The sequence below is a fragment of the Athene noctua genome, chromosome 14 (genome assembly GCF_965140245.1).
Source record: "Athene noctua chromosome 14, bAthNoc1.hap1.1, whole genome shotgun sequence".
In the NCBI taxonomy this organism is placed as follows: domain Eukaryota; kingdom Metazoa; phylum Chordata; class Aves; order Strigiformes; family Strigidae; genus Athene; species Athene noctua.
In genome coordinates, this window is record NC_134050.1 from 10,141,157 (window position 1) to 10,153,347 (window position 12,191).

The following is a 12,191-nucleotide window of genomic DNA, read 5'->3' on the forward strand; positions in this document are numbered from 1 at the left end:
TGAGTAAAATATAAAGTTACCTTATTTTCCCATCAACTTTGATGTAAAGCTACAACTACTGCTGAATCAGTAAAACAGGCAGGGAAAAGCTTTCTCCTCCCAAGGTTTTTAGTACACTAAGCACCCAGCCACTCAGCTGCCCCTAATGAGCTTCTTGACTAGGTGAAAGAGGTCCATATTCAAACACCTATCTATATAATGGTCTATATAGATCATTACTTAGGATTAATCCTAACAGCATGACTGTACAAGCAAAACTATTACGAAGGTTCCTTCTTCACAGGCCTGTAACTTGCCCAGGTATTGATTTGCCTGGTAATCAGCACATCAAATTCCATGTCTTCCTCTGTTAGCTATTTTAGACTGGTAGAAAATCAATTCAGTGGATTTGTGTAGGCTGCTTCCTTCATTACTGTAACTCAGTAAAATCTTTTTAATGGGTTCCTCTTTCATTACAGTTGTGTGGGCAGCACAACAATTTCAGTAATACATGACGCTGTGAGTTTCTACAACACACGTAACTGAAGGATATAATCAGAGCAGCCATCTACAAAACATACCCCAAAAACTCCATGAATAAGGGTCTCTGAAAACAGCACACACACACAAAAAAAGGGAAAAGTGTTAATTAATCTGAGTAAGCCAGAACGAAACACAGATAAACAAAATAAAACATGATCTATAAAAATGCAATATATAGGAGGAGAATGCAAGTTGTATCCATAGGTAACTATTTCTGACCTGTAACTGCCATTCCTTCTTTTTCTTTTCTGATTCTTCTTGCCCATGTGGTACAACATGTTAGAGGAATGAGAAGTAGAATCAGTGCAACTTCTTGAAGTTCACAGCAACAAGCAGGAAAGATTGCCATGGTGGGAACTTGAAAAAGTCCTAATGTTTTACTGAGGGCTTCTGATGTGAGACTGTTCAGCCAAACTGGTGCTATGGCACTGTACTTCACATGGGTCTGGAAGAATTTTGGATCTCCTGGTGCCCATTCCTGTAAAGCTAGACTTGTTGCCGATGCCTAATTTATGCTTTTCTGCTCCTCTGCTGACTTCATTTCAGTGTTATGAACCCAAAGTTGACATCTGTCAACAAGTATACCAGAATGTTGTCTACGGCCTTTCAATATGTAACCAGGGCTTATAAGACAGATGTAGAGACACATTTTGCCAAGGTCTGTAGTGGCAGGACAAGGAGTAACAGTTTTAACCTGAGAGAGGGTAGATTCAGATTGAACATAAGAAAGAAATTTTTATAAGGGTGGTGAGACACCGGAACAGGTTGACCAGAGAAATTGTGGATGCTCCATCATTTTCATTGGTCATTAATTAAGTTGACAAATCTAAGTAGCAATAGACTTGTGTATAAATATAACAGCAGATCTCAAACTCTTTATAGCTCTCATAAAAGTTGATTAGAGGTAGCACACCACATGCATAAAAAATAAATCTTAACCATGCTGATCCATATTCCCCTCCAGTTCGAAACATTGCAACTGTTGTTGCTTCCTGGGCCTACTTGATGACCATGAACTCTCCCTTTTCTGCTATGAACTGAAGATCATGCTTTAGGGAAGAGGCCACCAGCATCATGTAACTTCATCCAAACTCTTCCTTTAGAGCCACACAGCAGAGTCACATTTATGGAATAACAACAATGCTGGCAAGGACCTTTAGTAAATCTTCAGAAATTCTTCATTGCACTTTGTTCATGGTCCTGGACACTTGTCTAGAAAAGACTCAGGTGAGTAAGGCTCTGGTGACTGGTACTTTAGTGGAGCAGCTGATGTGGCATTAACCTTATTCTTTCCAGATGTTCCCCATTATTGTGTTGTGCCCCAATAGTTAACTAGCACTGTGTTGAGAGGTCCTCTTAATAATGACACAGCAAAGGTGTTCTCTGTTTGTGCTACTCTGCAGAAATTTCTGAAAGATAATGCAAGCTAGTGGAGGTCAGTAGAGAGACAAAGAATGTGTGAAAAAACTGGAAGTTCAGAGGAAAAACCCCACTGTATTCTGGCTGAAATATTTCTTAGGCTTATGCCCAGTAACATGCTACTGCACACCACTCAAGATGGTCACATACAGAGTTGTGCTGTGACTGTACGTTTGCATGAAATATCTATGCTGAAACACAGATACAAGGTTTTATGGTATGAACAGAAGGGTTGCATTGACAGAATTGTCTCCTTGCATCTTCATATGATGTAACATTCTTTCATAATAGCAGATCTTATCTACTGCCCCCCAAAAAGCATCAGCATATGTCTCAAGATTTGCAGCACAGGCTTGCTGAATAGAAAGAGTGATACAATCTCTTTTCTGTCATATCACGTTACACCCTTTTGGCTAGATTATACCCTGTTGTGGTAACTGCACGCACAGTCAAGGGGTGGATGCCTTAACCCCTTGAGTGGATTATGGAAACATATGGAAGCATTCTCCAACCATCTTTTCCTCACTATTAACAACTTAAACTCTTAAGAAAACCTTGCATTATCGCCATTTATTCCAATCCAACTTGCTTTTCAAAGCACCAGATGACGATACTTCTATTTAACTGAGACCAGAGGTTCCCTGTCACAAATTCAGTGCTGAAGGGGCACTAAATATTGGCTCTCCATGTCTGAACAAGGCAGGTAGGAATATTAAGATGAAGGAGAAGCTTCCCAGAGCCATGACAACTCAAAACCTATTTAAAAGCCATTTGAGCCAAGCTATGAATACTACATCACAAGAATAGGGAAGATAAGAGCTTGAACAAAACATACAAAGAATGTATATTCTTTGTGGCACGGTGGTTTGTGGGAACTATTACTACAGGTTGGGGAAGGATAGCTCACTCTGTGCCCAAATAGTCTGACTTCATTTTTCAAATTTCTCTCCAACATGGGCAACACAGCAAAGCAAGCAGGCTTTCACCTAACGCTCTGCCTCCTGGGGTATGTTAACACAGAATAACTTCTAGTACTGTTAACAGGATAAATGGAGGGCAAGCTGAGAAAGGTGCTAGGTGCAAAAATTAGAGACGTCTGTATTCACATGCGTAAAGTTGCTGTATAATAGAGGAGAATTTGTAACTTTAATGGGGAAGTGCTTTCTCTCATCAGCTTTGTTTCTCACACCTCACACTTTACTACAATGTACGACAGCAATTACCTTGCTACTACAACAGAGGACAGAAAGGGAAGACAAAGTAGAATCATATACCACCTCTACATAAAACCTACACATAAAATTAAGTGCATGATCACATACTCCCACAGGAAGCATTATTCTCTTATTAGAACAAGAAGTAGGAAATTCAGCAACTGAAAGCTTTATCAATCTATATAACTTTCCCTTGTGTTATCCTGTTCCATTTAGAGAGTAGCTGTTCTACAAACACCTGAAAAATCAGGAAATAGTTAAAGTATTTCAAGCTTGGTCACATCAAGAATTGAAAACAGTTAAGATTATGCCCAGATCTTTACATTATTTGAATGATGTCCTAATATACCACTCCCTCTCTTGCTCCCTTTCCCCCTGCATACAGAGACACTCTTACTTTATTTCAGAATTGCAATGAACAGAATTTTTCTACATTTTCTCTACAAGGTCAAATATGTAGGTCTAGACTCATCATACCTAACTCCAAGTGTCTAACTTCAGTTAACTGCTTACAGTAAGAGGCCAGTTAGACTCTCCCTGGCCAGTGCAATGAGATACACACTTTGAGTGGATGATTATAGTTGGACTGGGTGTTCTTCAAGGGTTTTTACAACCTAGATGATTCTGTGATTCAATTTTATGTGGCCATAGCTTGCCCCATATAGATTACCCACTGTCTCGAAATTTGAATCCTTTCAGGCTCTTGTCCAGGATCCTGGCACTACACTTCCACCTCTCTACCATCAAACACACAGATCAAACAACAGCTTATCTACTGCTGGTGATGTCCGCAGCAGAGAATCTATATCTCCTGCTACTTGATACAATCTATGCAAACCAGCAGAGATACGAGTTATGGCTGGGTATTTAAAAGAATACATGTAACACTGTCCTCTGTACATGAAAGGGTTAGAGATAGGCTGAAATCCCATAGAAAGTATTGGCACTCCCAGATGATCCTGTATCACAGCATTGCCAAACTGACCTTTCACCACCCAGTTCATTAACTGCTTACATGTTAGGTGTACCTAGAATATTCTCAGCTGACTTCCACTTTACTCTATCAATCCGTGATGAGAGAGGGATCAATACTGCATAGTGCTTAATTTCTTTGGTTTTCAGAAATAACCATAACTACTTCCTTTCCTAATCTCCAGAAAGCAATGTTCTGATGAAGACAGTATTTGAAAAAGGCCAAAGAAACAGCCTAGAAACTCTAAAGATGTTTTAGCAAAAGCAACAAAAGACTTTGGTTTTATTCCTTTCATAATTCCAATCTCAAGTGATATGGAATAGAAAGTGAAACATGGTGTGCACTGGTGATGGAAAGTCAGAGACACCCATCACACCAGTGGCAAGGTTGGAGAAAAGCAGAAAAACCTGGAATCACTTATGTCTTTAAAGCAATTTTTGAGACAAACCTGTGACAGCGTCCACAGTAACTACACCTATTATCCTGGAAAGGACATTCTTTATGTATATGATACTGCACCCTCTCTTTTTCCTATACAGGGCAGGAACCATGAACTACAAGAGATGAAACAGCCAGTAATGATTTCCTGTACAGATTATAGACTATGTCCACACTCTATGTAGGCTCACAGATGTAATTTGTAGACAGCTTTGTCTGTGCTCGTATTTGGAGAAAACTGGTTATTACAACTTGCCTCATAAGATAAAGGTACACCCAGCCTTCCCATCTGAGGTATGTCAACAGGTACAGACAAGTTACATTGAACAGTAGGTGAAAACACATTGCACAACACCAGAAATTTTCTTCCCGAGAAGCTGCTTCTATAACAATATGGGCATAACATGCTTCTTTCATTAGACCTTATGAAAGGTACTTCCTCTCCTTAAGCACTATCTCAGTGAGAGCAGACGTATTTCTCTGCACCTACTAGGATCCTACAGAGAACAGCCAAAAATAATATTGTTCTACAAAATTTAAATTCATATATATAAGTTACAGTTGTACTGATTCTTTTCATTTGGAGAAAAACACTGGAAACATCACCTGAAAGTTTGGTATGTTCTTTTAGCTTTCGATCATATGATCAACACAGTATTTCTCTGATCTACCAAGTAGCTGTTCCTCTTTAGTTTTGAATTAATCTTTCTGTGGAACAGGCAACCAACAGTTTGCACAGTCATCTAGAAGATTTTTTCTTTGACTACTAATAATTGATTGACTGGTATAATTTTGCGCTTTTTTCCCTTTTTTCAGAGATGCACCACAGCATTGGCTTGTAGACATCGTTGCTCTCCCATGGCTTTTCACTGCCTTGTCGCTTGTAGATGGTTATCAGACAGTAGCACTGTCCATCTCAAGATAATATTAATGATGTATTTTATTCCAGAATTTGGAAATTTATTGTAGTCTCTCAGCCTTTGAATTCCCATGTGATGTCAGCCAGATTATGTTGACAGAAAAAAAAATCTCAGTGCCCATGTATACATACTCTAGACACTCTAAATGAACAAGTTATTTTGGGAGAGGCTGAGCTCATATGGCTCTAAACTTAACTCTTCCAGGTAATTCAGGCATTGGAAACAGTACAGCCACATAACATCTTCCTGGCTAACATATCCAACATGGCAGCACTGCAAATATATATTTTTTAAAAAAGGTATTTTAATATTTACTTACACCGAAGGGTGCTCAGGCAATATATACAGGATACTGAATGTGCAGACTGTATAAAAAAATCCTTTTAATATAAGCAGCTTCCTTTACTCTGTTTGTGGCTAATACAGACACAGAATGGCCTGAAAATGAAGGATGGAAAAATATCTAAAAAAACAACAAAAAAAGGAAGACAAACACAGTAGTAGGTAGACATAAGTATTTTTATCTCATCTTTATTACATTGCAAGATTATTTCCTTTACCAAACTAACCTCTTCTTTTCATCTACAAATTTAAGCATTATGCTTTCAGATGTGTGACGGTGTTTACACTGTCTTTTCACACCAGTATTCTTGCATCTAGTTCAACAACTTGTGATTGAGGCAGAATACATCTTTTAGCTTTGATGTAAGGATTTATCTAAAGGCAAAGTGAGCACATTTCACAATAAAGTTTGTGTTACAGACTGTTCCTTTCAGTTTTAATTTTTAGTGAATTTGACACTATTATCCAGTGACCAGATCTGGGGTTTTTTTTCATTCATATAGTGAATAAAGCTCTCCAATATCAAGAAGGCTTCTATATCTGTACCACCATACAGAGAAGTGCTCCATGGCATCTCTCCGTCTTAAAAAAAGGATGATGTGAGCATCAGAATAGTTCAGATGCAATGAAAGAATTCATTCAGTTAGCTTCAGCTGTCTAAAAATGCATGATCTAAACGGTTTATTTTTTTTTCTCTATAGTCATTTGAGAAAAGGGACAGCACAAATTACATCTGGAGATGGTTATCTTGCTTCATTGACAACATAACCTAGACACTAGCTTAGACAAGGTGCTTAACTTCATGAAGTTAGGCAAAATGGATCCTATTTAATGAGTCCTTCAGTGTTAGGGTTGATAACGTTCTTTTTCTAAACAGTCATTGTTGGAGGCAGCACAAGTTTAAGATTTAAAGAAAACTGAAGCACTTGAGATGTACTAGGATGTTCTTTGTATTTCTTCTATTTGTTATGGACAGTGACCAGCTTACCTCTCCATCTTCTTCATAAATGAAACAACAGAATTAAGAAATTGTACTTTCAACTCTTATCATCCTCCTTTTTTTTTTTGAATGATTGGAACAAATTTCAGAAAGAAGCAATTGAAATAGAAAATTTTTTAAAAAAATCAAACAAAACAAACATTTGCAGAATTTCTCTTACAATTATCCCTTAGAATTACAAATGTGCATTCACCATCCCTCACCTTTAAGAGTGAGTCTACGTGATTCTTCTTTATTGTCCCCAAGGGAGACAGAATATTAAATTCACAGTCAAGTTATTCAACCAATCTCAACAAAGAATTGGTGTGTTGCACACTTAGAATTGTCTTACAAAATCCTAGACACCCACTCACTCTGTGAGAACAGTTTAGTCACATTTATTTGAGGGAAATGAGGGGGAGCAAAACAAGGCCATATAATTAATTCTGTCAGTTAGGAACCATTATCAAGATTAAGAGGGAGGATTTATATTTTGTAGCTGGACTGGTTCCTTACACAACCTGTGCCTAGCACCTACGAGGTTACATAGTTGACTTGTTTCACTTGAAGTGGCTGGATCCACATTTCATCACAACTTGACTGCAAAGTTACTTACTTCCTAAGAAGAATGATAACAATGTGTAATTCAGAAATAATTTTTAAAAGTCTCTAGCCTGGTGTGGCTTTTACTTTTGGTTGTACGTGGTTTTGTTTATTGTTGAAAGGCTATCAAAGATCAGGGGTATCTGGTAAACCAGCTGACAAAGCATGTTGTTCCTGTCCTCCCTGGGCATAAGGTTTTTCATAAAACTGCCAGAGGGTGAGGCTACCTTTCATCCACTGGAGGGGACTGCTTAAGGAGAAAAGCCCTTAACCATTTCCTGAGCCTTTACCTAGAATTCCTTATATTTTCCTGCAAGTCCTTATATTTCAGCTATATATCTGTTCTCTCAAACACTACCAGACTCTCTAGATGAAGGTAATTTGTGTTCTCTTTCCCACAAAACAGTGCTTTGACTGAGTACCTCCAGCTGCATAACTGTACTATAAATTAATTGCTACAATGGCACCACGTTTTCATTTTCAAATACACCTAATACAAGTGATACTAGTAGTTATCCAGGAGAAAGATACTAATTTTTTTTTTTTTTTTTTTTTTACATTGTCATTACACTTCTTTGGATCACATTTCTGTGTTACATACAAAGAACTTCAAAGCAGGAGCACTGCATTGTAGTATCAGATATTATCACTCAAAACTGCATTCTGTCTTTGTCCTACCTGAACAATGCTGGCTAGCATTCAGTGTCTCCAGAATCACAATTGAAGTCCTGAAAGGCCAGGGATGCTTTAAACAATCAGTTATGAACACAGCTGTTCCAGTCTCAGCAGCAAACAGGGAGGAATTAATACAGAGAAAAGGAAATTGTGGTCCATTTCTAGGCATAACAGCAGGACAGTACCACAAGGAGGCAAACTTGGATTATTTTTCCTTATCCCTTCCTATTTTTCTCCTTGAGAGAGCCTATACCTCTAAACTATCTGAACTGAAAATAGATTTCTTCCTGTGGAAATCATACCAGGATCTTCCACCTCTTCTAGCACTTCAATGAGTAAAGAGGTCATGGCACCAATCCTGTCAGAGTCTAAGGAACATCTGGATGATACTCTTAGTCATGTGGTTTAGTTTTAGGTATTCAAGGCGCAGACAGTTAGACTTGATGATCTTTATGGGTCCCTTCCAACTTGAGATACTCTGATTCTAGGTGAAATGAGCAGGATATGAGTAAGTTCAGAAGCCAGAAAATGCTCTGGGAAGCTTCTTTGGCTAGGCACAGAAAGACCTAGATGTGCAAGCTATAGCTGCAGACTAAGACTAGTCTGTCAGGATACAGGTCCCCACAGGCTGGGGAGCAGGGCCATGTCAGCCAGGGGCTGTCCCACAGTACCCAAGAGGTGAGCAGAGCAAGCCTGGGATGGCAGCCAGGCCCAACCAAGTCCCAAAAGCCAGGAAAAAACTTGTGGTGCTGAAGCAGGTCCACGTGTCAGGGTCAATGGGGTCCATGGCCAGGCCCAGCAGAGCTCAGGGAGGGTCTGAACACCCAGAGCTGAGCTTACATGAGACCCTGGTCAGGGTATGGGTCCCAGGTGAGGATGGTCAGAACTATTACTCTGTACTCAAGGCCCTGACATAGTCTATCTTTTCTTAGAAAAAGAATAAAGATGCTATTTATGATTATGAGGCTGTATATGCCCCATCCCTGGAAACATTCAAGGTCAGACTGGATGAAGCTCTTGGCAACCTGATCTAGTTGAAGATGTCCCTGTTTGTTGCAGGGGGGTTGGACTAGATGACTTTTAAAGGTCCCTTCCAACCCAAACCATTCTATGATTCTGTGATGGATAGCTAAACAACTCAGAGTTGTGTCTACTCACTTTTCAACCCATCTCTTCCATGTTGAGAGACAGATGTCCTTTATACTCTACTAGCAAGACTGTCATTGTGCAGCAAAAGGTGCGAGATGTATTGAGCCAGAGAAAAAACAGATACAGAACACTGTAGGCCACCAATTAAAGATTTGATCCAATGACCAAGATTTGATCTGATACAAAGACCATAATCAGTCCTGACGAGTGCATCAGTATATACTCTACCACTCAGGAGGCAACTATGCTTCAAAGCACCAAAGTGCATCCTTCTTTATATGTTATTTATGGCAAGTCAGCTATAATATATTCAAGACAAATAATGTGCATGCTACTCTCTCACCCCCTCCAGCATTCTGATCAAGTTCTTGAGGCTCTCTAGCCTTTCTCTCATTAGCTGTCACAATATCAATCAACTATAAACTCAGATGTTTCTCCCTAGTGAATGAAGACATAGTAATTTTCTCCAGGTCTGGATCTAGTCAAACACTCATTTGAAAGCACTTTGTAAATTAAAAAAAGCTTTGATTAGGCTTCAAGTCATAAGGGGAACTGCTTGACTCCTGAACTGAAGTAAAATGCACCCAGTAGTTGAGACTGCACTCCAAAATAAGGTAATTTCACATTGAAAACTATTTCTACATATTGTCTAGAAACAGTGTCCTCAAAGAATTTGCACCTGAAAAATCTAAGAGAGAAGCAATGTTTCTCTCAGGCATGCATTAAACGTTTATCTCTACAAAGAAAATGAGATCACATGGACAAATATGTTGAAATTATTAAGCAACCTGACCTCTTTTTTCTATAACTAAGAATTGCATTTCTGGTTTTAGAAAACATAGTGTGGAATCCTGGCATGTATTTCACCTTTATTTTGATACATTTGCCACTGTGGGGAGCAGAGTCCCACAGCTACTATTTGGCTTTATTAAGTACGTGAGCTAAACAGCAACTGAAGCAGGCAGATTTTACTGCCAGTTCCAGATGGGGATGATATTAAAAGTATCAAGCAGTGACCCAAAGGACAAGTTCAGATTGAAGATACGTATTAAATTTTAATGTCATATTAAATTTTATTATGTTGTAAAAAGTTTTAGTGGTCAAAATAATTCACAGGTCACAGTGTTCTTCTTTCTTTCTGCAGGGCAGGGACTGTTTATCTTCTTTAAATTCTTTTTTTCTTCTTACATTAATACATACTCATCCAGTAATACATACTTACACTCTCATTCAAGCTCTTACTTCATAATAAGCAAATCAGCAACTAGGCAGTCATCAACCCTCTCTCCCACAAACAGTTCCATCCACCTTAGCACAGCCTGGCAGTTTCTCATCTCTCTTCCAAGGCCTGTTTCTCCTCAAAACACTACTCCTTTCTCCAGGCCCACACAGAGCTGACTTACCTTTCTTCCAAAGGCCAGTTTCTCCTCAAAGTCCCGCTGCTTCTCCAGGCCTGTGCAGAGTGGAGCTGGCTCTTCTCTGAGCCAGCGCAGGACTGACCAGCATTTCCCTGAGCCTGCACAAAACGCAGCTCCTGGGCAGAGCCGGCAGCCGATGTCAATATGGCTCCTAAGTACTGAATGCCCCACAGCTGCACGGGGCTCACACTCCCACATCTCCCCCGTCTTTGTGTTACAACTGCACCTGCAAAGGCTTTATCAATTAAGGTTCAGACAAACAAACTTCAGAAGACACAATATACATACAATAATTACAAAATAAGGAAGGTAACTCCTTGAGGGGCTCATCACTCCGGTCACACAAGCAGCCTGTCACACCATCATCACTGCCATCGCCCCTTTTAGTGGACACATTCACCTGAGCTGCATTACAGCTCCACACACTGATCACTAACACACACAGACCAGATTCACCACACAGGCAGTCTCTCATTGAGCGCCGCCATTTTCTTCCACCACACAGGCAGTCTCTCATTGAGCGCCGCCATTTTCTGCACCACACAGTCAGTCCCTCATTGGGTGCCGCCATTTTCTTCCTGTGTATCAGCACACCACAACTATCAGCTTATTAGTCTTTTCGCACAAGAATTTTGCAGTGATAAATAGGTAATTCTAGAATACATAAAATACATACATGATAAAATACATACTATATATTATATATAAAAATATATATAATAAAATACACTAAAACCATAAATTCTTTTACAGAGTGAAGCTGCTGTCACAAATGGTCACTTCGGCAATCAATTTGAGCAACCCTCTTATATCCCATGACATAAGAAACAAAGTTCCTATTGCCACTTTTTCTTACACAAGAATTTACATCTCTCTTTTGTGCTCAGCTGACACTTCTCACACATTTTTTAAGACAGCAACTGTTGATGCTGCTATTCTCCTGCCAAGTCTGATACCAGCAAACGCGATCCTATATGTGAGAGAACCCGACAATCAGCAGTCATTGTACAGGGATGGCTTCTGTAGGAAACTAGGCTCATAAAATATATCTAATATTAATTCACATTGAAGCCTGATGCTGGCGATTCTATACGTTCATGTTAGATTTCTTGGGTATCATATTCAATTAAAAAAACCACAAGTAAATGAATAGTGCTTTAAAAATTGCCCTTATTTTTAATTTGCTAATACATGTAGACTGAATATCTTTAACCCATCCTAGATCAGAGTAACAGCTCTAACGGACACCCTTGCGTCAACACCCTTGAATCAATAAACTTGATTAATTGGTACAAAAAGATAACACGGATTGCTGTACATGTTTTCACTAGAATGTTTCGAACATTCACATTTTTCAACATAAAATTCTTCAACACAAAACCAAACCCTCAAATATAAGCATATTTGCTTATGCTAACCATAACCACCCTGGTGATAAAATATACAGATAGTGAAAGTATTACTTGAATGGTAAATATATATAAAGCTAGGGCAATCTATAGGAAAAGATCTAGATCCCCATGGAACCTAAACCATGCC